This window comes from Pongo abelii, chromosome 20 (genome assembly GCF_028885655.2).
Source record: "Pongo abelii isolate AG06213 chromosome 20, NHGRI_mPonAbe1-v2.0_pri, whole genome shotgun sequence".
Taxonomy (NCBI): Eukaryota; Metazoa; Chordata; class Mammalia; order Primates; family Hominidae; genus Pongo; species Pongo abelii.
In genome coordinates, this window is record NC_072005.2 from 23,359,652 (window position 1) to 23,386,147 (window position 26,496).

The window sequence follows — 26,496 nt, forward strand, 5'->3', positions numbered from 1 at the left end:
CTGAGAGCTTTATACAATATGCACGATAGTCACAATTTGTTCTGGGACCTTTGCTGTAGTATAGACTCAATCGTACCTGTGGACCTAAGCCCATGTATTAGAATCAACATCTTTCCAATTGGCTGGGTCCAGAGGGAAGAGTCCTCACCTGCCTATGAGCTGGGTTTAGAAATGAGTCACTAACTTAACTGTGGTCACATAATCACATGTGACAGTCACAATTTTTACTGTGGACTGCATTCACATGTGAAATTAAGGATCTCTTCAGTGGGCTCTGTCCATGTGTGAGGGCTGCAAGTTATGGAAGTCAACATGGTTTGGATGTTGGGTGTAACTACACAAGTCACAATCTCAGCGTGCATGGATCCATGCATAACAGCCTCAATCTCTCTGCAAACTCTCTCTCCTCAATAAATTATAGCCTCACAGGCATGCTGAATCTTGGTCTGTGAGTCACCAACACCCCTGTGGACCAGGTTCACATATGAGAGTCAATTTTGCAACTTTCCATGTGGTAGGTTGTGCATGAGAGAAACACAGTCTCACCTGTGTGCCTGGTTCTGTGATGATGCTCTTTGTACCATGCAAAGACATTACACAATATACGAAAGAATGACCATCCTTTATGACATTCTTACTACAGAAGACTCAGGAGTTATTCATTTCTGTAAGTCTAGCTACAAGTGGCAGTCTCTCTCCTATTGGCTGGTTTGTGGCATGAGTGTCATCATCATAACTATGAGCTGCACTAAAGTGTATGTCACAATCCAACCTGTGAGTAGAAAGCAAACAGGAGAGTATCATCACCTGGGTGCTGGTTAGGAATATGTCACAATTTTTCCAAGGCAGGGACCAGGCAGGAGAGTCCTATCACCTGGTTGCCTGGGCAGGGTTATGTTACAATTCCCTCCTGAAAGCAAGACACAGACAGCAAAGTTACACCATTCTGGTGCTGGGCCTAGCTATGTCAGAATTCTCTCTGTAGGCAAGGTCTGGGCACAAGGGACACACCACCTTGTTGATGAACCCAGAGATATGTCACAATCTTCTGTGTGGACATAGTGCAGATAGAAGAGGAGTCACATCTCCAAAGTAATGGATGCACAGATATGTCACAAGACCTCCTATGGGCAGGACCCAGCAAGAATTTTTCACCCATTTGGTTTGACCCAGGGATATGTCATAATACCCAAAATACAATGAACCCAGGTGAAAAAGGAAAGTGATATCACCTAGATGCCAGGTCCAGTGATATCTCACAATCCCCCCTTTTTATAGGGTTCAGGTAGAAAAGGAGAGTTACATCACTTAGGTGATAAACAAAAAGATACGTCCTAATTCCCCTATTAGCAGGGCCCATGCAAGACAGTCACGTTGCCTGGTTGTTGACTCCAATCATATTTCAATATACACAGTTTTCTTTTCTTTTCTTTTGAGACGGGGTTTTTGCTCTTGTTGCCCAGGCTGGAGTGCAATGGCATGATCTTGGCTCACTGCAAACTCCGCCTCCAGGGTTCAAGTGATTCTCCTGCCTCAGCCTCCCGAGTAGCTGGGATTACAGGCATGCGCCACCAAGCCTGGCTAATTTTGTATTTTTAATAGAGATGGGGTTTCTCCATGTTGGTCAGGCTGGTCTCGAACTCCTGACCTCAGGTGATCTGCCCGCCTCGGCCTCCCAAAATGCTGGGATTACAGGCGTGAGCCACCGCGCCTGGCCAATATACACAATTTTCAACATACACAATATAAAATTTGTAAATTTAAATATGGCTGGGTCCAACATCTAGGTGATGTGACCCCCCGCATGGGCCCTGCTAAGGGAATTAGGGCATATCATTTTGTTTGTCACCTAAGTGATGTGACTCTTCCTTTCTACCTGAACACTGTAGCAGGAGACAAGAGTCACATCACTAAGGTGCTGGCCCCAGTGATACCTTACAATTCCTCCACTGGCCGAACCCAAGCAGTAGAAGAGAGTCACATAACCTTGTTTCTAGGTCAAAAAATATAGCACAATATTCCCTGAAGAAAAAAAAAAATGAGCCCATGCAGCAGAGTCACATCATCTAAGAGAGGACTCCAGAGATATGTCAAAATGACCTATGTGGGTAAGGCTTATGAAGAAGAGAGGAGTCACATAACCTAGGAATTGGGACTAGTTAAATGTTACAATCACCCCAGTGGGGGGACCCAGGTATGAGATGAAAGTCACATTATGAAGATGCTGAGTCAAGTGACATGTCACAATCCCCACTGTGGACAGGTCTCAGAGACAAAAGGAGATGCACAGCATCTAGTTTATGGACCCAGAGACATATCACAATGTCCCCTGTGGATAGGGACCAGGCAGAAAAATTACATCATCTGTGTGCTGAACCTAGTGATAAGTCACTCTCCTTTCTGTGGTCAGTGCCCAGGCAGGAGAGAAGAGAAACATCACATAGGTGCTTGGCCCAGATAGGTTATAATGTCTCCTAGGGAAAAGCTCACGTAAAAGTAGAGAGTGACATCAAATAGACGATAGGTCCAGGAATATGGCAAAATTTCCCCTGTAGGCAAGGTCTAGGAAGGAGATTCACATCACCTCGGTGTTAGACCCAGCAATATGTTGCAATAGCCCATGTGGGTAGGGCACAGAAAGGACAAACACATTACCAGCATGCAGGGACCAGTGACATGTCACAATGCCCTCTGTGGCAGCACCAAGAAAAAAGCATAGATCCACATTATCTACATGCTGGGTTCAATGATGTGTCACAATCCCACAATCCCATCTGTGTGCTGGGCCCAGGCAGGAGAATCAAATCACTCTGGTTCTGAGAAGCATGTGTCACAATCACACCTGCAGAAAGGCCCAGGGATGAGAAGAACAATTCCTCACATGTCCCTGCTCTAGTTATGAAAGTCAACATTGTTTGGATGTTGGGTGTAACTACACAAGTCACAATCTCACTGTGCATGGATCCATGCATAAGAGCCTCAGTCTCTCTGCAAACTCTCTCACCTCAATAAATTATAGCCTCACAGGTGTGCTGAGTCTTGGTCTGTGAGTCATCAACCCCCCTGTGGAACAGGTCCACATATGAGAGTCAATTTTGCAACTTTCCACTGCCTCTGGGAATGAGATTCAGAACTTCAGAAGTGGGTTGGGTTTATGTAAAAGGATGACAATATTTACTGTTGGCTGGTTGTGCATACGGGTGTCAGAATGTCACCTGTGTGTTGGGCCGTGTAAGGTTACTCTATCTGAGGACTTTATACAATATGCATGAGAGTCACAATCCACTCTGAGACCTTTGTGGTACTATGGACCCGTGATTATACCTGTGGCTCTAAGCCAAGGAATGAGAGTCAACTTCTGTCCAATTGGTTGATCCATAAAGGAGAGTCCTCAACTGTCTGTGAACTAGGTTTAGAAATTAGTCATCATTTCTATTCTGGCTGGATGTTTGCATATCACAGTCACAATTTCAACTATGGACTGCATCTGCATGTGAGATTCAGAACCTCACCAGGGAGCTCTGTCCATATTGAGGTAACAATCATAATGGTTGGCAGGGTGTTCATTTAAGAAACATGATCTCAGCTATGTTTTCAGCCTGTCATGAAGCTCTGTGCCACCTGAGAACTGTTTACAATATTTAAGAGTGGTGGGCCAGGTGCAGTGGCTCATGCCTGTAATCCTAGCACTTTGGGAGGCTCAGGCGGGCAGATCATGAGGTCAGGAGTTCGAGACCAGCCTGGCCAACATGACGAAACTCTGTCTCTACTAAAAATACAAAAAATTAGCCAGGTGTGGTGGCAGGCACCTGTGATCCTGGCTACTCAGGAGGCTGAGGCAGGAGAATCGCTTGAACCCAGCAGGTGGAGGTTGCAGTGAGCCGAGATCATGGCACTGCATGCCAGCCTGGGTGACAGTGTGAGATTCCATCTTAAAAAAAAAGAAAAAAAAAAGAGTGGTGACTCTCTATGACCTTTGCAAATAGAGGAGACTAGGGATTATGTTTGTTTTTCTAAGCCTAGCTAAGAGAGGGTGTATCTCTTTTATTATCTGGTTCGAGGTATGAGAATTATTATAGCAACTGTAAGTGGAGACAAGACATATGTCACAATCACATCTCTGGGTAGGGAGGGGGCAAGAGACTCACACCTGGGGCTAGTTCAGAGATATGTCACAATATTTTTTGAGGGCAAGGACCAGGCAGGAGAGTCATATCACCTAGGTGCTTGGCGAGAGATGCATTAAAATCTGTGCCTGTAACATGGGCGCAGGCAGCAAGTCACATCATCTGGGTGCTGGGCCTAGTGATATGTTACAATGTTTTCTTTGGGCATGATGCATATAGATGAGGAGAGTCACATTTCATAGGTGACAAATGCCAAAATATGTCACAAGACCCCCTGTGGGCAGTGCCCAGACAGAAGCCTCTCATTTCCTAATGTCAAACCCAGTGATATGTAACAATATGCAAAATATGTAAGATCCAGGCAAAAGACGAATGTTACATCATCTAGGTGCTAGGTCCAGTGATACATCATAATCCTTTTTTGGCAGGTCGCAGGCTAAAGAAGAGTCACATCACTTAGGTGATGAATGAAAAGATAGGTCATAAACTCTTGTCGTCAAGGCTTATGTAGAAGACTCACATCACTGGGCTGACAGACCCGGCTATATGTCACAATACAAAATCTATGCAGAACCCAGACAAGAGAAAAGAGTCCTGTCATGTAGGTCCTGGGCCCAGTGATACATCACAATCCCTTCTTGGTCAAAGTCCAAGTAGTAGAGGAAGAGTCACATCACCTAAATGCTGCATCCAGCAATATTTTACAATACCCCCTGAGAGGAGAGTCCAGGCAGAGAAGTCACATCACCAAGGTTAAAGGCCCAGAGATATTTCGTAATGTTATCTGTTTGTAGGGCTCCAGAAAAATATAGGACTCAGATAACATAGGAGCTGGGCACACCTATATAGCACAATCATCACAGTAGGTAAAGGCTAGGCACGAGAGAAGAGTCACATCACATAGGTGCTCGGTTACATTTCCCACTGTGATATGTTACATTTTCCACTGTGATATGTTACATTTCCCACTGTGGACAGATTCAGAAAAGAAAAAAAAAAAGGAGAGGTCTATCATTAGGTAATCAGATTCAGAAAAAAAAAAGGAGAGATCTATCATCTAGATAATCGGCCCAGAGATATGTCACCATGACCATCTGGGCAAGGACCAAGCAAAAGAATCACATCCCCTGTGTGCTGAACCCAGCAATAAGTCACTCTTCCTGCTGTTAGCATGACCCAGGCCCAAAGATATATTACAATCTAACCTATGGGCAAAGCCCAGATAAAAGAGGAGAGTCACATAAAATAGCTGATGGGCTCAGAGATGTGTCAAAATATTTTCAGTAAGTGGGGTCCAGGCAGAAAACTCACATCATCTAGGTGTGGGGACCAGCAATACGTCACAGTGTCTTACATGGGCAGGATCAAGAAAAAAAAAAGAGTAATATCCATTTGGTGCTAGCTTCAGCGATATTCCACAGTCTGTTTTTCAGGAAAAACTAAGAAATAAAAGAAGAGTCACATCAGCTATGTGCTGTGAAAGGTCACAATCCTTCCTGTGAGCAGACAGTAAGTAACAGAAAAGAGTCACATCACCTGTGTGATTGGTGCAGTCATTTCAAAATGCCCCCTGTAGGCAAGGCACAGGCATAAAAGTCACATCACCTGGGTGTTGGACCCAGCAATATCTCACAATGGCCCAAGTGGGCAAACCACAGACAGAAGAGTCACATAATGTCACTGCAGGGTCATGCAATATGTCACAATATCCTCTGCAGGCAAAACCAAGAAAAAGATTAGAGTAACATCAGCTAAGTACTGGGCATAGCAATATGCTACAATTTTCCTGTAAGCAAAGACCAGGCAGAAGAAGAGAATCACATCACCTGGGTGCCGGGCCCAGTCATATTTCAACAATCTTTCCTGTAATAAAGACCCAGGCAGGAGAAACACATCATCTGGTTGCTGACCACAGCAATATGTTACTATTTTTCCTGTAGGCAGGGTGCAGGCAGAAGAGGAGAGTCACATCTCCTAGGTGATGAGTTTAGAAATATGTCACAATGCTCCCTGTAAGAAGTGCCCAGATAAGAGATTCCCATCCTTTAGGTGTTGAGCCTAGTAATATGTCACAATACCCAAATATGTGTGGCCTCAGAAAAAGAGGAGACTTACATCACCTAGACAGGCCAGTGATATTTCACAATTTCTCTGTGAGCAGAGACCAGGCAGAAGAAGAGAGTAACATCATCATGGTGATAGGCATTCAGTTATGTCACAAAGATGCCTCCTGGCAGGGCCCAGGAAGATAATGTTACATCACCTGGGTGTTGGACCCAGCAATATGTAACAATGTCTAATGTGACATATTTTGCCAAAATATGGCACAAAATACAGGGCACAGGTGGCAGTCACATAACATGGGTGCAGGATCCAGCAATATTTGACAATACCCAAAATTTGTGGGGTCCCAAAAATAGAGGAGAGTCACATCACTTAGGGGCTGGCTCCAGTGATATATCACAATCTTACCTTTGGGCTGTGACCAGGTAGAAAAGTCAAGTCACTCAGGTTCTGATTAGAGGTGTATGTCACAATCATACCTGCAGGAAGGTCCAGTGATGAATTAGCAGTCCTGCACAGGTCCCAGTTCCAGGTATGAGAGTCACCACACTGTCTATGTTGGGTCTAAGTATGATAGTGACAATCTCACTAATAAAGTGGGTCCATGTATGAGATTCTATGTACCTCCTGTGAACTGTGTTTGCTGTGGCCTTAAGCCCAGGTATGGGAGTCAACGTGTTCCCCAGTTGGCTGGGGAACACGTTGACTCCCATACCTGGGCTTAGATAGATAGAATACTCATGAGTTCAGATAGAAGAATTCTCACCTGCCTATGAACTGGATTTAGAAATGAGTCGTCATGCCAGGCCCAGTGGCTCATGCCTGTAATCCCAGCACTTTGGGAGGCTGATGCAGGTGGGTCACCTGAGGTCAGGAGCTTGAGACCAGCGTGGCCAACATCATGAAGCCCCATCTGTACTAAAAATACAAAAAATTAGCCAGGCATGGTGGTGGGCACCTGTAATCCCAGCTACTTGGGAGGCTGAGGCAGGAGAATCACCTTAACCCAGGAGATGGAGGTTGCGGTGAGCCAAGATAACGCTGTTACTCCAGCCTGGGCAACAAGAATGAAACTGCATCCCAGAAAAAAGAAAGAAAAAAGTCATAATCCCAACTCTGGCTGGATGTTCACATATGACAGTCACAATTTCAACTGTGGACTGTGTTCGTGTGTGATTCGAGACCTCAACAGTGGGCTCTGTCCATATGTGAGGGTTACAATTTTAATAGTTTCTGGGATGTGCATATGAGAAACACAATCTCACCTGTGTTCTGAACCCTAGAATGACACTCTCTGCACAATTAGAGATTTATATAGTATGCAAGAAAGTGGATATTCCCTATAACCTTTATAAAAGAAGGAGAGCCAGCATTAAACTCATTATTTTAAGCCTAGCAATAAGAAGCAGTATCTCTCCTACTGGCTGGTTTGAGGTATGAAAGCCACGGCGCCCAGCATGATGACTCATTTCTAAATCCAGTTCATAGCCAGGTGAGAATTCTTCTATCTGACCCATGAGGTATGAGGTATGAGAGTCATCATCACACCTGTGAGCTGGGCCAAATTATTTTAAAATCTCACCTGTGAATATGGAGCGACAAGGGTCACAACACCTGGGTTTTTGGCCAGGAATACATCTCAATCTTTTCTTACAGCAGGGACCACACAGGAGTGTCACATCAACTGAATACTCAGCCAGGAATATGTTACGACTTTCTCCTGAAAGCAGGACACTGACAGTAGAGTCAGACCACCTGGGTGCTGAGCCCAGCAATAGGTAACAATGCTCTCTGTGGTCAAGTCCCAGGTAGGAGAGACACATCACCTGGTACCTGGGCCTAGTGACAATTCACAGTTTTTCCTGTGGGCAGAGTGCAGGCAAAAATGGAGAGTCACATCTCCTAGGTGATTGATGAAGAGATATGTCACAAGTCCCTCTCTAGACAGGGCCCAGGCAGGAGCCTCTGATTTTATAAGTGTTTGGCCTAGTAACATGTCCTAACATGTGAAATATTCAGGGCACAGGCAAAAGAGAAGAGTCACATAACCTGCGTGCAGGGCTTAGTAGTACGTCATAATCCACCCTGTGGGCAGCACCAAGGCTGGAAGAGAAAGTCATATCTTCAAGGTGCAGAGTCAAGCGATATGTCACAATCTTATCTGTGGACTGGGTCAAGGCAGGAGACTCAAATCACTAAGGTGCTTAGCAGATGCATAAAATCACACCTGCAGGAAAGTCCAGGAATGAGGTTAGAAATTCCATACATGTCCGGGTTCTAGGTATGACAGTCAACACCACCTGGATGTTGGATCTATTTATTTATTTTGTTTTTGCTTTTGTGTTTTTGAGATGCAGTCTCGCTCTTGTCCCCCAGGCTGGGGTGCAATGGTGTGATCTCAGCTCACTGCAACCTCTACCTCCCGGGTTCAAGCGATTCTCCTGTGTCAGCCTCCCGAGTAGCTGGGATTACAGGTGCCTGCCACCACACCTGGCTAATTTGTGTATTTTTAGTAGAGATGGGGTTTCACCATGTTGGCCAGGATGGTCTTGAACTCCTGATTTCCGGTGATCTGCCTGCGTTGGCCTTTCAAAGTGCTGGGATTACAGGCGTGAGCCACCGCGCCCAGCCTTGGATGTTGGATCTAAGCGTGTGAGTCACAGTCTCAATGGTTGACAGAATTTTTGCAAGACAGCTACAGTTTATTCTGCAGACTTGTCCTTTCAGTGCAGTTACAACCTCACATGTGTGCTGAATCTTGGTCTGAGAGTCACTAGCCCACCTGTGGAGCAGATCCACATATGAGAGTCAATTCTCTAACTTTTGACAGCCTCCATGTGTGATATTCAGAACCTCAACAGTGGGATGTATTTATGTGGAGAATGACAATCTTTACTGTTGCCTGGGTGTGCATTCAAGAAGCACTATCTCACCTGTGTGCTGTGTTCTCTTATGACACTCTCTGTGTCACCTGAAGGCTTTATACAATATGCAAGAATGGTGATCCTCTGTGACCTTCATACAGGAAGGAGATCCAGAGTCTTTCCTGTGGTTCTGCGTCCAGATATGACAGTCAACATCTCTCCAATTTGTTGAGTCCAGATAGGAGAGTCCTCACCTTCCTACGAGCTGGGTTTAGAAATGAGTCACCATTCCAACTATGGCCAGATGTTCACTTATGACAGTGAAAATTCCAACAGTGAACTGCATTCACGTGTGATTCAGGACCTCACCAGTGGGCTCTGTCCATGTGTGAGGATAACAATTCTGAAGGTTAGTGGGGTCTGCATAGGACAAACACAATCTCACCTGTGTGCTGGGTCTTGTTACGACATTCTCTGTAACATACTAGGTCTTTATAGATGTGAGAAATTGGTAATTCTCTCTAACTTTTGTACAGAAAAAAGACTTCTTTATTTTCCTAAGCCTACCTAGGAGCAACATTATCTCTCCTATTGCCATCTTCAAGGTATGACAGTCATCATTACATCTTTGTGCTTGGCCATGATATATGTGGGTAAAGAGCAAGCACAAGAGTGACATTAACTGTGTGCTGGGCCAGGGTTATGTCACAATCTTCCCTGAGGGCATGGACCAGAAAGGAGAGTCACATCACGGGGCACTCAACCAAGGATGTTACAATTTCCTCCTAAAAGCAGGACACAGGCAGAAGAGTAAGATTACCTGGATGCTGGGCCAGGAGCTAGTCACAAGGCTCACTGTGCGTGAGGCCCAGAGAGGACAGACACAATACCTGGTTGCTGGGCCCAATGATTGTCACAATTTCCGAGTGGGCAGAATGCAGAAGTAGACAGTTTCATCTCCTGGGTGATGGATACAGAAATACATCACAAGGCCCCCTGTAGGAAGGGCTCAGTCAGGAACCTTCCAACCCCTAGGTTTTTGTTCTAGTGATATGTCACAACATCCAAAATATGAAGATCTCAGGCAAATGAGGAGAGTCATATCGCCTAGGTGCTGGACCCAGTGATCTGTCACAATCTTTTCTTTTGGCAGGCCTCAAGCAGAAGAGAAGAGTCACACCACCCAGGTAATAAATACAAAGATGTGTTATAATATATCTGTGGGAGGGCCCATGCAAGACAGTCACATCACCTCAGTGTTGGACAAAGAGATGCGTTGCAATACACAATGTATACAGGGCCCAGGCAGTAGAGGAGAGTCACATCACCTAGGTTCTCAGTTCAGCAATATTTCACAATACCCCCGAGGGGAAGGCCTAGGCAAAAATGTCATATTACCTAGGTAAGAGGCTAGGGATATGTCACAATGCCTTCTGTGGGTAGGGCTCATAAACAAGAGGAAAGACATAACCTAGATGTGGGGCTCAGCTTTATATTCCAATCACCCCATTGAAAAGGGCCCAAGAATGAAAGAAGAGTCACATCACAATTCACACTGTAGACAAACCCCAGAAGAGGAGAGTCACATCATGTAGAAAAAAGAGGGCATTTACCTGGGCTTTGCCCATAGGTGAAATTGCAATGGGTCAAGAGGTATGTTACAGTGCTTCCTGTGGTCAGGGTTCAGGCAGATAACTCACATAATCTTGGTGCTGGACCCAGCAGTATGTTTCCGTGTTTTCTAAGGGCACAGCCAGAGCAAAGAAGTAACATCACCTTAGGGTTAGATGCCATGATATGTCACAGTCTCATTTGTGGGCAGACAGTACCCCCTGTGAGTAGAGAAAAGGCAGGAAAAAAAAAAGGCACGTTCCCTCAGTGATTGGTGAAGATGTATATTACAATGACTTCTGTAGACAGGGTCCAGAATGAAGTTACATCACCTAAGTGTTGGACTCAGCCATATGTCACAATAATCCATGTGGAAAGGACACAAGTAAGAGAGTCACATAACCTAGGCCTAGCAATATGTTACAGTACACCTGTGGGCAGCATCAAGAAGAGGAGACTCACATCACCCAGGTGCAGGGCCCACTGATATGCCACAATGCCCCCTGTGGGTTGTATCAAGGCGAAATAGAGTGACATTACCAAGGGTCTGGGTCCCATGATATGTCACTGTGAGCTGGGCCCAGGTGAGAGAGTCAAATAACTCAGATGCTGGGCAGAGTCACATGTCACAATCATACCTGTAAGAAGGTACTGTGGTGACATTAAAAATGACATTGCCAGCCAGGTGCAGTGGCTCACACTTGTAATCCCAGCACTTTGGGAGGCTGAGGCAGGTGGATCACCTGAGGTCAGGAGTTTGAGACCATCCTGGTCAACATGGAAAAACCCCATCTCTATCAAAAATACAAAAATTAGCTGGGTGTGGTGGTGTGCACCTGCAGTCCCAGCTACTCAGAAGGCTGAAGCAGGAGAATCACTTGAACCTGGGAGGTGGAAGTTGCAGTGAGCCAAGATTGTGCCACTGCAATCCAGCCTGGGTGACAGAGCAAGACTCCATCTCGAAAAAAAAAAAAAAAAAAAAAAAAAAGGGGGGCCGGAGCAGGGTCTCATGCCTGTAATCCCAGCACTTTGAGAGGCTGAGGCGGGTGGATCATGAGATCAGGAGTTCAAGACCAGCCTGCCCAAGATGGTGAAACCTCATCTCTACTAAAAATCCATAAAAATTTGCCTGGCGTGGTGGCATGTACCTGTAATTCCAGCTACTTGGGACGCTGAGGCAGAGAATCACTTGAACCCGGGAGGTGGAGGTTGCAGTGAGCTGAGATTGCACCACTGCACTCCAGCCTGGGCAACAGAGCAAGACTCCATCTCAAAAGAAAAAAAATGACATTGTCTTGAATCAAGGAATGAGAGTCAACACCTCCTACCTGTTGGGTTTCAGTACAAGAAGTCATAATCTCAATGGTGGACTGGATTTGTGAATGAGCCTCAATTTCTCTTGCAAACTCTGTGCCTTAGTGAAGTTACAGCCACAAAGGTGTGCTGAATCTTGGTTAAAGAGTCACCAACCTGGCCGGGTGCAGTGGCTCATGCCTGCAATCCCAGAACTTTGGAAGGCTGAGGCGGGCGGATCACGAAGTCAGGAGATCGAGACCATCCCGGCTAACACGGTGAAACTCCGTCTCTACTAAAAATACAAAAAATTAGCCAGGCACGGTAGCAGGCCCCTGTAGTCCCAGCTACTCGGGAGGCTGAGGCAGGAGAATGGTGTGAACCCGGGAGGCGGAGCTTGCAGTGAGCCGAGATTGGGCCACTGCACTCCAGCCTGAGCAACAGAGCAAGACTCTGCCTCAAAAAAAAAAAAAAAAAAAAAAAAAGAGTCACCAACCCAACTGTGGACAGTATCCATGAAAGAGTCCATTTTCCAACATTCAATTGCCTCCAAATGTGAGATTCAGAACCTCAGAAGTGGATTGCATTCATTTAAGTGAATGATTTGCTGTTGGCTGGGTGTGAATATGAGTGTCACAATCTCACCTGTGTGCTTGGCCCTGTCAGGACACACTGTACCACTCGAGGGCTTTATATGGTATGCATGAGTTGCAATCTGCTCTGAGACTTTTGTGCTCCTATGGACCCGTGATCTTATGTGGCCCTAAGTCTAGGTATGAGAGTCAACACCTCTCCAACTGGCTGGGTCCAGAGAGGAGAGTACTCCTCTGCCTATGAGATGGGTTTAGAAATGAGTCACCATCTCAACTGTGGCCAGATGTTCACATATGATAGTCACAATTTCAACTATGGACTGCATCTGCGCATGAGAATCATGAACTCATCAGTGGGTTCTGTCCGTGTGTGAGAGTGATAATTCTAAAAATTGGCAGAGTGTGCTTAAAAGAAACACAATCTAACCTGTTTGCTATGTCCTCATCACTCTCTATACCATCCAAGGGCTTTATACAATATATGAGAGAGTACTAATTATCTATAACCTTCATACAGAGAGGAGACCCAGGATTTTACCCCTTTTTCTAAGCCTAGTTGTGAGAGACAGTATCTCTTCAATTGGCTGGTACAAAGTCTTAGAGTCATCATCACACCTGTGATCTGGGCCAAGATATATGTTACCAACCAACTTGTTGGCAGAAAGCACCCCGGAGAATCACATCTCCTGCGTGCTGGACCAATGATATAAAAAATTCTTCCCTGAGGGCAGTGACCAGGCAGGAGAGTCACATCACCTGGGTTCTAAACCAGTGATAGGTTACCATTTCTTCCTGAAAGTAATGCACTTGGAGGAGAGACACATCACCTGGTGGCTGGACCCTGCAATATGTCACAGTCTTTCCTGTGGGCAGGTAGAAAAGGAGTCACATCTTTTATGTAATGGATGCAGATAAATGTCACAAAAACCCTTGTGGACAGGGCTGAGGCAGAAGCCTCCCATCTCTTAGGTGTTTAGCCCAGTTAAATGTCACAATACCCAAAAATGTGGTTCTCAGGCAGAAGAGAAGAGTCATATTGCCTAAGTGCTAGTTCCAGTGATATGGCTCAATCTTTCCCTTTGGCAGGGTCCAGGGTGAAGAGAGGATTCACATAGCCTAAGTGATGAAGGAAAATATATGTCCTAATATGCCCATGAGCAGGGCCTATGTGAGACAGTTGCATCAGCTGTATGTTGAACCTAGTGATATGTCAAAACATACAATTTATGCAGGGCCCAGGCAGAAGAGAGTGTCATAACCTAGGTGTCAGTCCCAGTGATACATCACGATGCCTTATTTTTTTGTTGTTTTTTTTGTTTTGTTTTGGTGAAGTCTCACTCTGTCACCATGGCTGGAGGGCAGTGGTGTAATCTTGGCTCACTGCAACCTCCACCTCTTAGGTTCAGGGTCCAGGGATATGTCCCAATCCCTCTTTTTGTCAAGGCCCAGGCATAAGTAGAGTGTATCATCACCTGGGTGATGAAATAAAAGATATGTCATCATACCCCTGTGGGCAAAGCCCATGCAGGAGAGTCACATCACCTAGACGTGGGGCCCAATGATATATTAAAATCTCCTCTTGGGTATATCCCAAGCAGTAGAGGAGAATCACATCACCTAGGTGTGGGGCCCAATGATATATTAAAATCTCTTCTTGGGTATATCCCAAGCAGTAGAGGAGAGTCACATCACCTAGGTTCTCAGTCCAGCAATATGTCACAATGCCCCTTGAGGGGAGGGCACAGGCAGGAGAGTCACATCACTTAGGTTAGGGGTGAAGAGACATGTCACAATGTTCCCTGTGGGAAAGGCTCAAGAAGAAGAGGAGAGTAACATGACCTAGGGGCCTGGTCAAGCTATGTGTCACAATCATACCTGTGAGCAGGGTCTAGGCGTGAGAGGAGAGTCACATCAAGTAAGTACTGGGCCATGTGATGTATAACAATACCCATATAGACAGGTCCCAGGAAGACATCACCTAGGTGCTGGGTCCAGAAATGCGTCACAATGTCTCTTATGGGCAAACACCAGGAAAAAAAGGGGAGGGGATAACATGAACAATCTGATGGGCCAAGAGATATGTCACAATGCCCACTGTGGGCAGGGTCCAGGCAGGAGATGCACATCACCTTGGTGTTGGGCCCAGGAATATGTCATAATGCCTTCTGAGGGCAGGCCCAAGGTGCCCAGCAACATGTTACAATCTCTGCTGCAGGCAGAACCTAGAAAGAAGAGTTGAGTCACACTAGCTAGGTACTGGGCTCAGCAATATGTCACAATAGTTTGTGTGAGAAGGAACTAGGCAGGAGAAGAAAGTCACATCACCTGGGTGATGAGCAAAGAGATATGTGACAATGACTCCTATAGGCAGAACCCAAAGAAATTAGTTACATCACCTAGGTTTTGGACCCAGCAACATGTCACAATGGCCCATGTTGGCAGAGCACAGGTAAGAGAGTCACATAACCTGTAGGGGACAGCAGCTATATGTCACAATACTCACTGTGGGCAGTACCAAGGCAGAAAACAGAACTTCCATCATCTGGATGCTAGGACCAATGATATGTCACAATGCCCCAGTGTGAAAACACAGAAGCAAGAGAATAGAGTCACATCGCCTAGTTTCTGGTCCAGCGATATGTCACAATTTCATCTGTGGGCTAAATCCAGGCAGGAGAGTAAACTATACAGAGGCATATGGCACAATCACCCTTGCAGGAAGGTCCACAGATGAGATAAACAATTCCGTACATACACCGCTTCTGTGGGCACCAGGGAGGCAGGAGAGGAGACTCACATTACCTGGGTGCAAGACTCTGAGATATGTTACAATGTCCTTTTTGGGTAGCAGGAGAATAGAGTTACATCACCTAGGTGCTGGGTCCAGCAGTATGGCACAATCCTATCTGTAGGCTGGGCTGGTGCTGAAGAGTCACATTACTCAGGTGCAAGGCAGAGGTGTATGTCAAAATCATACCTGCAGGGAGGACAGGGGATGACATTAACAATACTGTACATATCCCATTTCTAGGCATGAGAGTCAACACCTCCTATATGTTGGTTCTAAGTATACTAGTCACAATCTCTGAAATGAACTGAATCAGTGCATGAGAGACTCAATCTCTCTTACCACTGTGTCTCCTTAGTGGAATCACAGCCTCACAGGTGGGTCAAATTTTAGTCTGAAAGTCACCAAGTTACCTTTGAACTGGATCCACATATGAGAGTAAATTTTCCACCTTGCAACTGCATCTGTGTGTGAGATTCAGAACCTCAACTGTAGGCTGTTTTCATGTGCGAAGATGACCACAACCTTTACTGTCGGCTGGGTGTACATATGAGTGTCAAAATCTCAACTGTACTCTGGGCCCAGTTAGAACATGCTCTGTACCAGCCAAGAGTTTTATAAGGTATGCATAAGAGTCACGGTCCTTTGTGACTGGGAGACATTTGTGCCAGTTTGGACTCATGATTGTGCCTGTGGCTCTATGCCCAGTTATGAGAATTAACATCTCTGCAATGGCTCGGTCCAGATATGAGAGTTGTCCCCTGCCTATAAGCTTGGCTTACTAAGGAGTCACCACCTCTGCTGTTGCCTGATGTTCACATACGACAGTCACAATTTCAACTCTGCACTGCATCCACCTGTAAGATTTAAGACCTCACCAGTGGGCTCTGTCCATGGATGAAGGTGACAATCTTTTTTATTTTTATTTTTATTTTTGAGACAGAGTCTCGCTGCATTACCCAGGCTGGAGTACAGTGGTAAGACCTTGGCTCACTGCAACCTCCACCTCCCAGGTTCAGCCAATTCTCCTGCTTCAGCCTCCTGAGTAGCTGGGATTACAGGCGCTCACCACCATGCCCAGGTATTTTTTGTATTTTAGTAGAGACACGGTTTCACCATGTTGGCCAGGCTGGTCTTGAACTCATGACCTCAAGTGATTTGCCCACCTCAGCCTCCCAAAGTGATGGGATTACAGGCACGAGCCACCACCCCTGGCCGACAGTGGCAAAGTGCGCATACAAAAAACACAATTCCACCTGTTTGCTGGGCCCTGTTATGACACTATATTACCCGAGGGCTTATACAATATGTGAGAGAGTGTAATTTTCTCTGACCATCCTAAAGAGAGCCAGGATTTTATCCATTTTCCTAAGCCTAGCTGTAAGAAACAGCATCTCTTCTATTGTCTAGATTGAGGCATGAGAGTCAACATCGCACCTATGATCTAAACAAAGATATATGTCACAGTCTCACCTGTGGGTAGGGCGTCCACAGGACAGTTACATCATCTGGGTGCTGGGCCAGGGATATGTCACAATCTTCCCTGAGAACAGGAACCAGGAAGAAGAGTTATCACCTGGGTGGTTGGTCAGAGATATGTTACAATTTCCTCCTGAAAGCAGGGCACACTCAGTAGAGTCACATCATTTGGGTTCTAGGCCCACTGATATGTCACAATGCTCCCTGTGAGCCAAGCTCAGGCAGGAGAAACACATCACCTGATTTCTGGGCCAAAAGATATGTCACAATCTCTCCTATGAGCAAAGCCTTGGTATAAAAAAAGAGTCATATCAAACAGTTGATACTCCCAAAGATATGCCACAATGCTCTCTGTTATCAGGGTTCATACAAACAACCCAAGTCACCTTGTTGCTGGGCCCAGCAATACATCACAGTGCCTTTTGAGGTCCAGGCCAAGACAAAACAGTAATGTCACATTGTTGTTAAGCTCCACAAGATGTCTTAATATCTCTTGCAAGCAGAACTTATGAAGAGTCACATTTATTTGGTACTGGGACAAGTAAGGTGTCAAAATTCCCCATGTGAGCAGGGACCAGGTAGGAAATGAGAGTCACATCATCTGGGTGATGGGTGAAGAGATATGTCATGATGTTCTAGAACCTAGGCAGTAGAATTACATTACCAGGTGTAGGACCCAGCAATATAACACAATTGCTTATGTGGTCAGGGCACAGGCATGACAGTCACATAACCTGGGTGTAGGCCCAGATATATGTTGCAATGCCCCCTATGGGCAGTGCCAAGGCAGGAGAGGAGACTCACATCACCTAAGTGCAGGGCCTGGCAATATGTCACAATGTCTTTGGCAAGCAGCATCAATGCATAAGAACAGAGTCAATATCTGAGATCTGGGTTCAGCAATATTCACTATCCCATCTGTGGGCTGGTACCAGGGAAAAGAGTCAGATTACTCAGGTGCTGGGGAGAGGAAAATGTCACAGTTAAATCTGTAGGAAGGTCCAGGGATGATACTAACAATCCCATATATGTCATGATTTTAGGTATAGGAGGTTAACCCCTTCTATATGTTGTGTCTAAGAGCAGGAGTTATAATCTCAACGGTGGACTAAAATTGTGTCTGAGAGCCTCAACTCCTCCTGTGGACTTTGTCTAATTAGTGAAGTCACAGCCTCATAGGTGTGCTGAATCTTGCTCTGAGTGTTATCAACTCACCTGTGGACTGGATCCACATCTGAGAGTCAAGTTTCCGACCTTTGACTGCCTATGGGTGTGAGATTCAGAACCTCAAAAGTGAGCTGTGTTCATGTGACAAAATGACGATGTATATACTGTTGGGTGGGTGTGCATACAACTGTCACAATCTCCTGTGTTCTGGGCCTTGTTACTACCCTCTTTATACTACCCAAAAGCTTTATACATTATGAATGAAAATGACAATTAACTCTGAGATCATGTTTGTAAGCACCTATGACCATACCTATGGCCCTAAGCCCAGATATGAGTGTCAACATCTCTCCTATTGGCTGGGTCCAGACAGTAGAGTCCTCATCTGCTTATGTTCTGGGTTTAGAAATGTGTCACCATTCCAACTGTAGCTGGAGGCTCACATATGACAACCACAGTTCCAAGTGTGGACTGTGTTTGCATGGGAAATTCAAGCAGTGGGCTCTTTCCACATGTGATGGTGATAATCCTAATGGTTGATGAAGTGCACATATGAGAAACACAATTTCATCTGTTTGCCGTGCCCTGTGATGACACTTTCTGTAACACCTGAAGGCATTATATGATAGGTAGGTGGGTGGCAATCCTTTATAACCTTCATACGAAGAGAAGACCCAGGATGTTGTTCATTTTTCTAAGTCAAGCTATGACAGTATTTCTTCTAATAGCTGATTTGACGTATGAGAGTCATCATTGCACTTGTGAGCTGACTACAGTATATGTCACAATTTCACCTGTAGGTAGGGAGCTAGCAGGAGAGTCACATCACCTGGATTTCAGCCAAGGATATCTCACAGTCTTCCCTGAGGGAGGGAGCCAAGCAGGAGTGTCACATCACCTGGGTGCTCAGCCAGGGATATGTTACAATTATCTCCTGAAAGCACAGCACAGGCAACAGACTCACATCACCTGGGTGCTGAGCTCAGCACTATGTCACAGTGCTCCCTGGGGGCAAGACAAAGCAGAAGAGCCACATCACCTGGTGTCTGCTTCCAGGGATATGTCACAATCTTTCCTGTGCAGGCCAGGGTACCGGCAAATATGAAATGTCACATCTTCTAGGTCATGCATGCAGATACATGTCACAAGGTCCCTGTGGGCAGAGCCTAGGCAGGAGCATGCAATCCCATAGGTTTTGGACCTAGTAATGTTTTACAATACCCAAAATATGCGAAGCCCAGGCAAAACAAGAGAGTCACATCACCTAGGTGCTGGGTTCAGTGATTTGCCACAATTCCCCCTTTTGGCAGGGTCTAGTCAAAAGAGGAGAATTATATCATCTGGGTGATGAATGAAAAGATATGTTATAACACCTCTGTAAGCAGGGCCCATGCAGGAGATTCACATCACCAAGGTGTTAGAAACAGTCACATGTCACAATACGCAATGTACAGGAGGAACCAGGCAGGAGAGGAGAGTCACATCCCCTAGGTGCTGGACCCAGCAATATATTACAATCCCTTCTTGGGAAAAGCCCAGGAAGTAGAGGAAAGTCACATTACCTGGGTACTAGGCCCAGTGATATGTCTCAATGCCCTCTGTGAAAAGCACTGAGGCAAGAGAAGACTCACATCACCTAAATGCTGGGTCCAGCAATATGGTACAATCCCATCTGTACGCTGGGCCCAGGCAGAAGAGTCAAATCACTCTGGTGCTGGGCAGAGGTGTATGTCACAATCACATCTGCATGAAGGTCAAGGTATGAGATTAATAATTTAACACATTTTCTAGATCTAGGTATGACATATCACACCCCGTGGATGTTGGGTCTAAGAACATGAGTCACAATCTCAATAATGGTCTGGATCTGTGTGAGAACCTCAATCCCTCCTGCAAACTGTGTCCTCTTAGTGGAGTCACAGACTCACAGGTGTGCTGGATCCTGGTCTGAGAGACACCTCCCTTATGAATGATAGTTACACATGAGATTTGATTTTTCAAGTATGTCTGCCTCTGGGTGAGATTCAGAACCTCAACAGTGAGCTATGTTTATGTGGAAGGATGGCAGTCTTTACTGTTGGCAGGCTATGCATATGAGTGTCACAACCTCCCCTGTGTGCTGAGTTCTGTGAGGACATTCTCTGTACCTCTTGACAACTTTACACAGTATGTGAGAGAGTGTTAATTCTTTATGATCTTCAAAGAGGAGACCCAAGACATTACTCATTTTCCTAATCCTGGCTATGAGAGGCAGTATATCTGCTATTGGTTACTTTGAGGTATGAGAGTCATCATTGCACCTGTAAGCTGGGCCAGGATATACATCACAATCCCACCAGTGAAGAGGGGCTGAGCAGTAGAGTCACATCACTCTACTGGGTTTAGGAGCAGTGATATGTCACAATCTTCTCTGAGGGCAGAGACCAGGCAGGAGTGTCACATCACCTGGGTGCTGGGCCCAGTGATATGTTAAAATGTTCTCTGTGGGCAAGGCCCAAGCAGGAAAAACACATCACCTGATTGCTGAGACCAATGATACGTCACAGCCCTCCCAGTGGTGAGGGTGCAGGCAGAAGAGGGGAGTTAAATCTCCTAAATTATGGATACAGAGATATGTCACAAGGCCCCCTGTGTGCTGGGCCCAGGCAGGAGCGTTCCATCCCATGGCTGTTGAACTCAGTGAAATGTCACTATACCCAAAAGGTGCCAGGAATAGGGAAAATAAAAGGGTCACATCACCTAGGTGATGAAAAAGATATGTCATAATACTTCTGTGGGCAGTTCCCATGCCTTAAAGTCACATCACCTTGGTGTCGAATCCAGGCATATGTCACAATACGAAATGCATGCAGGGCTTAGGCAGAAGAGGAGAGTCACATCACCTAGGCGGTGGGCCCAGCAATACATCACAATTCCTTTTTGGGCAAAGCCCAATCCGTAGAGGAGAGTCACATCACCTATGTACTGGGCTCAGCAATATGTCACACTGTCCTTTGTGGGGAGGGCCCATGCAAGAGAGTCACATCACCTAAATGATGGGCTCAAAAATATGTCAAAATGCCCTCTGTGGGTAGGGCTCAGAAAAAAAAGAAAATCATGTAACCCAGGCGCTGGGTCCAGCTATATGTAACAAACACCCCAGTTGGCAGGGCCCAGCATGAGAGAAGAGTCACATCACCCAGGTGCTGGGTTCAGTGTACCATACTGAGACCTTGTCTCTACTAAAGTAACAATAGTTTTTGGCGCGGCCCAGGCAGAAGAGGAGTGTCACATCACCTAGGTGATTAACAGAAAAATGTTTTATAATATCTCTATGGGTGGGGCCCATGCAGGAGAGTGGCATTATCTAGGTGTTGAAGCCAGTGACATGTCTCAATACACAATGTATGTAGGTCCCAGGCTGGAGAGGAGAGTTACCTCATCTAGGTTCTTGACAGTGATATGACACAATCCCTTTTTGGGTAGAGACCAAACAGTAGAGAATAGTTGCATCACCTAGATGCTGGGCTCAGCAATATGTTACAATACCCCGAGAAGAGGGTAACCAAACAAAAGAGTCATACCATCTAATTGAGGGTCTCAGAGATATGACATAATGCCCCCGTGGGTAGGGCTCAGGAAGAAGTGTGGAGTCACATAACCTTGGACCTGGGCCCAGCTACATGTCAAAATCACCCCCAGTGGGCAGGGCCCAGGCATAAGGAGAGAGTCACTTCATGTAGGTTCTGGGCCAAGTAATATGTCACATTCCCCACTGTGGACAGGTCCCAGGAAAAAGAGAGTCATATAATCTCAGTGATGGGCCAAGATATACGTTACAGTGACTTCTGTGAGCCGGAATAAGAATCATATTACCTGTGTGCTGAACTCATCAATAAGTCATGCTTCAGTGGGCAAGTCCCAGGCAGGAGAGGGGAGACATCACCTCGGTGCTGGGCCCAAAGTTATGTCACAATCTCTTTTTGGGCAACATCTAAGTAAGAGAGGAGAGACACATAAAATAGTCAAAGGTCCCAGAGATATGTCACAATGCACCTTGTAGGCAGGGTCCAGGCAGGAGACTCACATCACATTGGTTCTGGGCCCAGCAATATACCACCATGCCTTCTGAGGGCAGTGCCAAGGCAAAAGAGTAATGTCACCTGGCCGGGCACGGTGGCTCACACCTGTAAACCCAGCACTTTGGTAGGCTGAGAGGGACGGGATCACCTAAGGTCGGGTGTTCGAGACCAGCCTGACCAACATGGAGAAACACCGTCTTTACTAAAAATACAAAAACAAACAAACAAACAAACACAATGTCACCTTAGTATTAGGCTCACTGACATGTCACAATATCCCCCGCGAGCAGAACCTAGGACAAGGAGGAGAGACATGTTAGCTAGGTATGAGCCCAGTGATATGTCACAATCCCTTCTGTGATCAGGGCCAGGCAGAAGAGAGCCGCATTACCTGTGTGATGGGTGCAGGTATATGACACAATGTCCTCTGTAGGCAGGGCCTAGGCAGTAGAGTTACATCACCTGGATGTTGGACCCAGCAATATGTCACAATGACCCACATGCACAGGGCACAGGCAGGAGAGTCATATAACGTATGTGTGGGGCCCAGCGATATGACACAATGTCCCCCGTGGAAGGACCAAGGCAGGAGAGAAGATTCATACCACCTGGGTACAAGACCCAGTGATGTCACAATGTCCCCTGTGTGCAGTGCCAAGGCAGTAGAATAATCACATCACCTCAGTGTTGGATCCAGTGATATGTCACAATCTCTTCTGTGGGCTGGGCCAGGGCTGGAGCACCAACTCACTCTGGTGCTGGGTAAAGTCATATGTCATAATCACACTGTCAGGAATGTTCAGGGGTGAGATTATGCATCTGGACTGGGAAGAAGCAACACATCAAAAATATGACCAGACCATCCAAGGTGGCTCATGCCTGTAATCCCAGCACACTGGGAGGCCAAGGTGGGAGGATACCTGGAGCCCAGGAGTTCAACACTACCCTGGGGGCTATATGGGGAGACATCTTTATTAAAAAATGATAATTAAAGTTTAAAAAGTAATATATATAACCAAAGCCTTGGCAACATACTGAGACCATGTCTCTACTAAAAAAAATAGATAGATAGATAGATAGATAGATAGATAGATAGATAGATAGATAGATAGAGCCAGGCACGGTGGCTCACGCCTGTAATTCCAGCACTTTGGGGGCCAAGGCCTCTCTCAGAAAGAAAAAAAAAAAGAAGAAGAAAAAAGAAATCTAAAACAACAGCAACTTCAGTGTGCACGAAGGAGCATGAGAGAGATAAAAGAAAAAGGAAAATAAATAAATAAATAAAAATAAAACAGCAGCCGGGCGCGGTGGCTCACGCCTGTAATCCCAGCACTTCGGGAGGCCAACGCGGGCTGATCACCTGAGGTCGGGAGTTCGACACCAGCCTGACCAACATGGAGAAACCTCGTCTCTACTAAAAATACAAAATTAGCCAGGTGTGGTGGCGCATGCCTGTAATCCCAGCTACTCGGAAGGCTGAGGCCCGAGAACTGCTTGAACCCAAAAGGCGGAGGTTGCGGTGAGCCGAGATCGCGCCATTGCACTCCAGCCTGGGTAACAAGAGCAAAACTCCATCTCAACAAACAAACAAACAAAAAACAGCAATTCAATGTACTGTGGAAACAAACTTGAAGTGGGGCTAGGAAAACAAAAAACAAAACAAAGAACAGAAAGATCCCCAGAGCCTCAGCTACTCGGGAGGCCGAAAAGAAAGGATTGCCTGCGTGAGCCCGGGAAGGTGGAGGTCGCAGTGAGCAGTAATCGCACCCTCTACTGGATCTTAGCGGTTCTGCAGCCGAGGAGAGCCATCTGGTCCGTCTTAAACATTTCAAGCTGGTGGCCAAGTCCTACACTCTTGGCAGACATCTGGTGGACCCGGCGGCCGGACTGAGAAGCCAGCAGGCAGAGGCCCAGCGGATGCACCCTACAGGCCAAGGGTGGCGCTCGCGGCCTGAAGCTGTTTTTCTGGCATCTAAGTCGCCAACCTTCCTTCCCACCGCGCCCCCAACCCCCGTCTGCTGATCGATGTGGGCGGTGGAAAGAGGAGAAAGGGCTCAAGCGCAGGGACTGCCCCCCCGGTGACCACCCCACCCGCGGGATGGGAGAGGGCCGGGACCCAGACGGCCACCCCTGGGCCCTCACGGCCGTACCTGGGATGGGGCCTGCCGGGCCACACCCCCGGACACTTGCAACTCAGCTATCCACACCATGCTCCCCCAGCCCTGTCCCAGCCGGGGGATCGAGCTGCCACCACTCCCACTCCCAGGAATGAGGGGAGGAGCCAGGAACCAGAGGGGTGGGAGGCCAAGCAGGGGAGCCCCCCAACCCGAGGCACCCACCGCGCTGCACGCCGTCTCTTTCGGCGCTCGGAAAGCCCTCTGGCGAACCCCTCCCGATCCCACCCCTCCCGGGACCTCAGAAGATGGCACAGGACGGCCCCTGACTCTCCATGGGGACTTGGGAATAAACTCGGCAGGCGCCTCAGACAGTCAGGACCCGCGTGGGCGTCCCTGGCCCCCTGCGTCAGGCCTGGTGGGTCCCGCGGGTCGGGCCTCGACAGTTGCGGTGCGCTTGGGATCCGCCGGGGCAGCCCCACACTCGGCTAGGGCTGGGAGCGCGGGGACAGCCTCCCAAGCCACAGCCCTGCACGCCCGACCTCCGACTCACAAGGGACGCGCCAGAGTTCTGGCTCCGTTGAGACAGTTCAGCTGAAGGCTGCGGGCCTTCCCGAGCTCCGCCCAGCTCACAGCGGGGACGGTCTCTCCCTCGGCAGCTGCCGCTGGAGCTCCGGAGGACAAGAGAACTTAGAAAGGTGGCCTCAGTGGAGCCCGACAACCGGCGCAAACGTCAACAAGACAGATCGAGATGGCAAGGGCGGCTCGTGGGCGAAATGGATCCACCCGACCCCAGAAATGATCCCCGATACGTGGCTCTGCGTAGACCAGGACAGAGTCCAGTCAAAGACAACCCGTGGGTGTGGCTGTTTGGAGATGCTTGGAGATGCATCTCAGCGGGAGAAAGAATGACCAGGACTCGGTAGTGGGTGGTTTAGGACACAGGGAGATACAGAATGAGGAAACTGTCCCAGAATCCACACAAAGACGGACAGACGACAGACGGAAGGAAAGAAATAAAGCAGAAAAAAAAGAAAGAGAAGAGAGAGAAAAAAATGAAAAAAGAGAAATATCAAAATAAAAATAGAGAAAATAATGGAAAGAAAAAGGGAAGATGAAAAAGGAAGGAAAAAGGTGGAGAGACACAAAAAGAAAATAGAGGAAGAAATGAAGGAAAAAAGGAAAGAAGAAAGAGAGAGTGAAAAAAAGAACACAAAGAAAAAAGAAGAAAATAAAAGAGGGCAGGGCATGGTGGCTCACGCCTGTAATTCCAACACTTTGGGAGGCTGAGGTGGGATAATCACTTGAGCCCAGGAGTTTGAGACCAGCCCTGACAACATAGTGAGGCTCTGCCTCTACTAAAAGTTAGCCAGGCGTGATGTGACATCCCTGTAGTAGGAAGGAAGGAAGGCAGGAGAGAAGGAGGAAAAAAAGGGAGGAAGGTAGGAATGTTGAGAGAAAGGCAGGAAGGAAGACAGGAAGGAAGGAAGGAAGTTAGGGACCAAGTTCTACAAGGAAGAAATGTTAAAAAGAAACAGAAAAAGAAAGGAAGAGAGAAACACAGGAAGAAAAAGGGAAGGACAGTAAGAAAGAGACAGAAAGGGAGAAATTATGAAAATAGAAAAGGAAAAAAGTAGAAAGGTGAAAATACATCTCTTAAAGAATAATAGGCGGGGCATGGTGGCTCATGCCTGTAATCCCAGCACTTTGGGAAGTCCAGGCGGGTGGATCATGAAGTCAAGAGATTGAGACCATCCTGGTCAACATGGTGAAACCCCATCTTTACTAAAAATGCAAAAATTTGCTGGGCATGGTGGTGCGTGCCTGCAGTCCCAGCTACTTGGGAGGCTGAGGCAGGAGAATCACACACACACACAAAACCTGCTGCCTCAGGCTTTAAACACACACATGTGTTCTGTAATCCAGGCTCATTTGATTTTGAGGGCTGTTGTCAGAAATGTTACTAAGAGAGGAATATGCATAAATTAGATCACATTTAAGGTTATGCTTATAATGCCACTTGAGTGGGAAGTAAGAGAGTGGAGTTACAGGCACCCAGCTGGGGGTTTACCCACACCAGGTTGTTTCTTTCTCTTTTTTTTTTTTTTTTTTTTGAGACAGAGTCTCACTCTGTCACTCAGGCTGGAGTGCAAAGGCATGATTTCGGCTCATTGCAACCTCCGCCTCCTGGGTTAGAGCAATTCTTGTGCCTCAGCCTCCCGAGTAGTTGGAATTACAGGCATGTGCTACCATGCCCGGTTAATATTTGTATTTTTAGTAGAGACAGGGTTTCACCATATTGACCAGCCTTGCCTTGAACTCCTGACTTCAAGTG

The 26,496-nt window shown here is 46.7% G+C and overlaps 2 long non-coding RNA genes across 5 annotated transcripts; both read right to left on the reverse strand.

Moving 5' to 3' along the window:
- Positions 1-169: 169 nt before the first annotated feature.
- LOC129051919 (uncharacterized) lies at positions 170-11,580 on the reverse strand. 3 transcript variants are annotated; one of them, XR_010138588.1, is made up of 5 exons: positions 10,669-11,580; positions 9,125-10,051; positions 7,192-8,418; positions 6,958-7,104; positions 170-772 (listed from the first exon to the last, which is right to left on the reverse strand). It is a non-coding gene; the product is annotated as an uncharacterized LOC129051919 (long non-coding RNA). The 3 variants fall into 3 exon arrangements; XR_008516471.2 differs by lacking the exons at positions 170-772; positions 6,958-7,104; positions 7,192-8,418 and adding an exon at positions 8,499-8,973 and having other exon boundaries at positions 9,125-10,015; XR_010138587.1 differs by lacking the exons at positions 170-772; positions 6,958-7,104; positions 7,192-8,418 and adding an exon at positions 8,499-8,973.
- An 840-nt stretch (positions 11,581-12,420) lies between these two features.
- On the reverse strand, positions 12,421-25,769 carry LOC129051927 (uncharacterized). Of its 2 annotated transcripts, XR_008516492.1 has the most exons (5): positions 22,439-25,769; positions 22,292-22,340; positions 21,842-21,959; positions 16,814-16,883; positions 12,421-15,529 (listed from the first exon to the last, which is right to left on the reverse strand). It is a non-coding gene; the product is annotated as an uncharacterized LOC129051927 (long non-coding RNA). The 2 variants fall into 2 exon arrangements; XR_010138596.1 differs by having other exon boundaries at positions 21,842-22,340.
- Between the last annotated feature and the right edge of the window lie 727 nt (positions 25,770-26,496).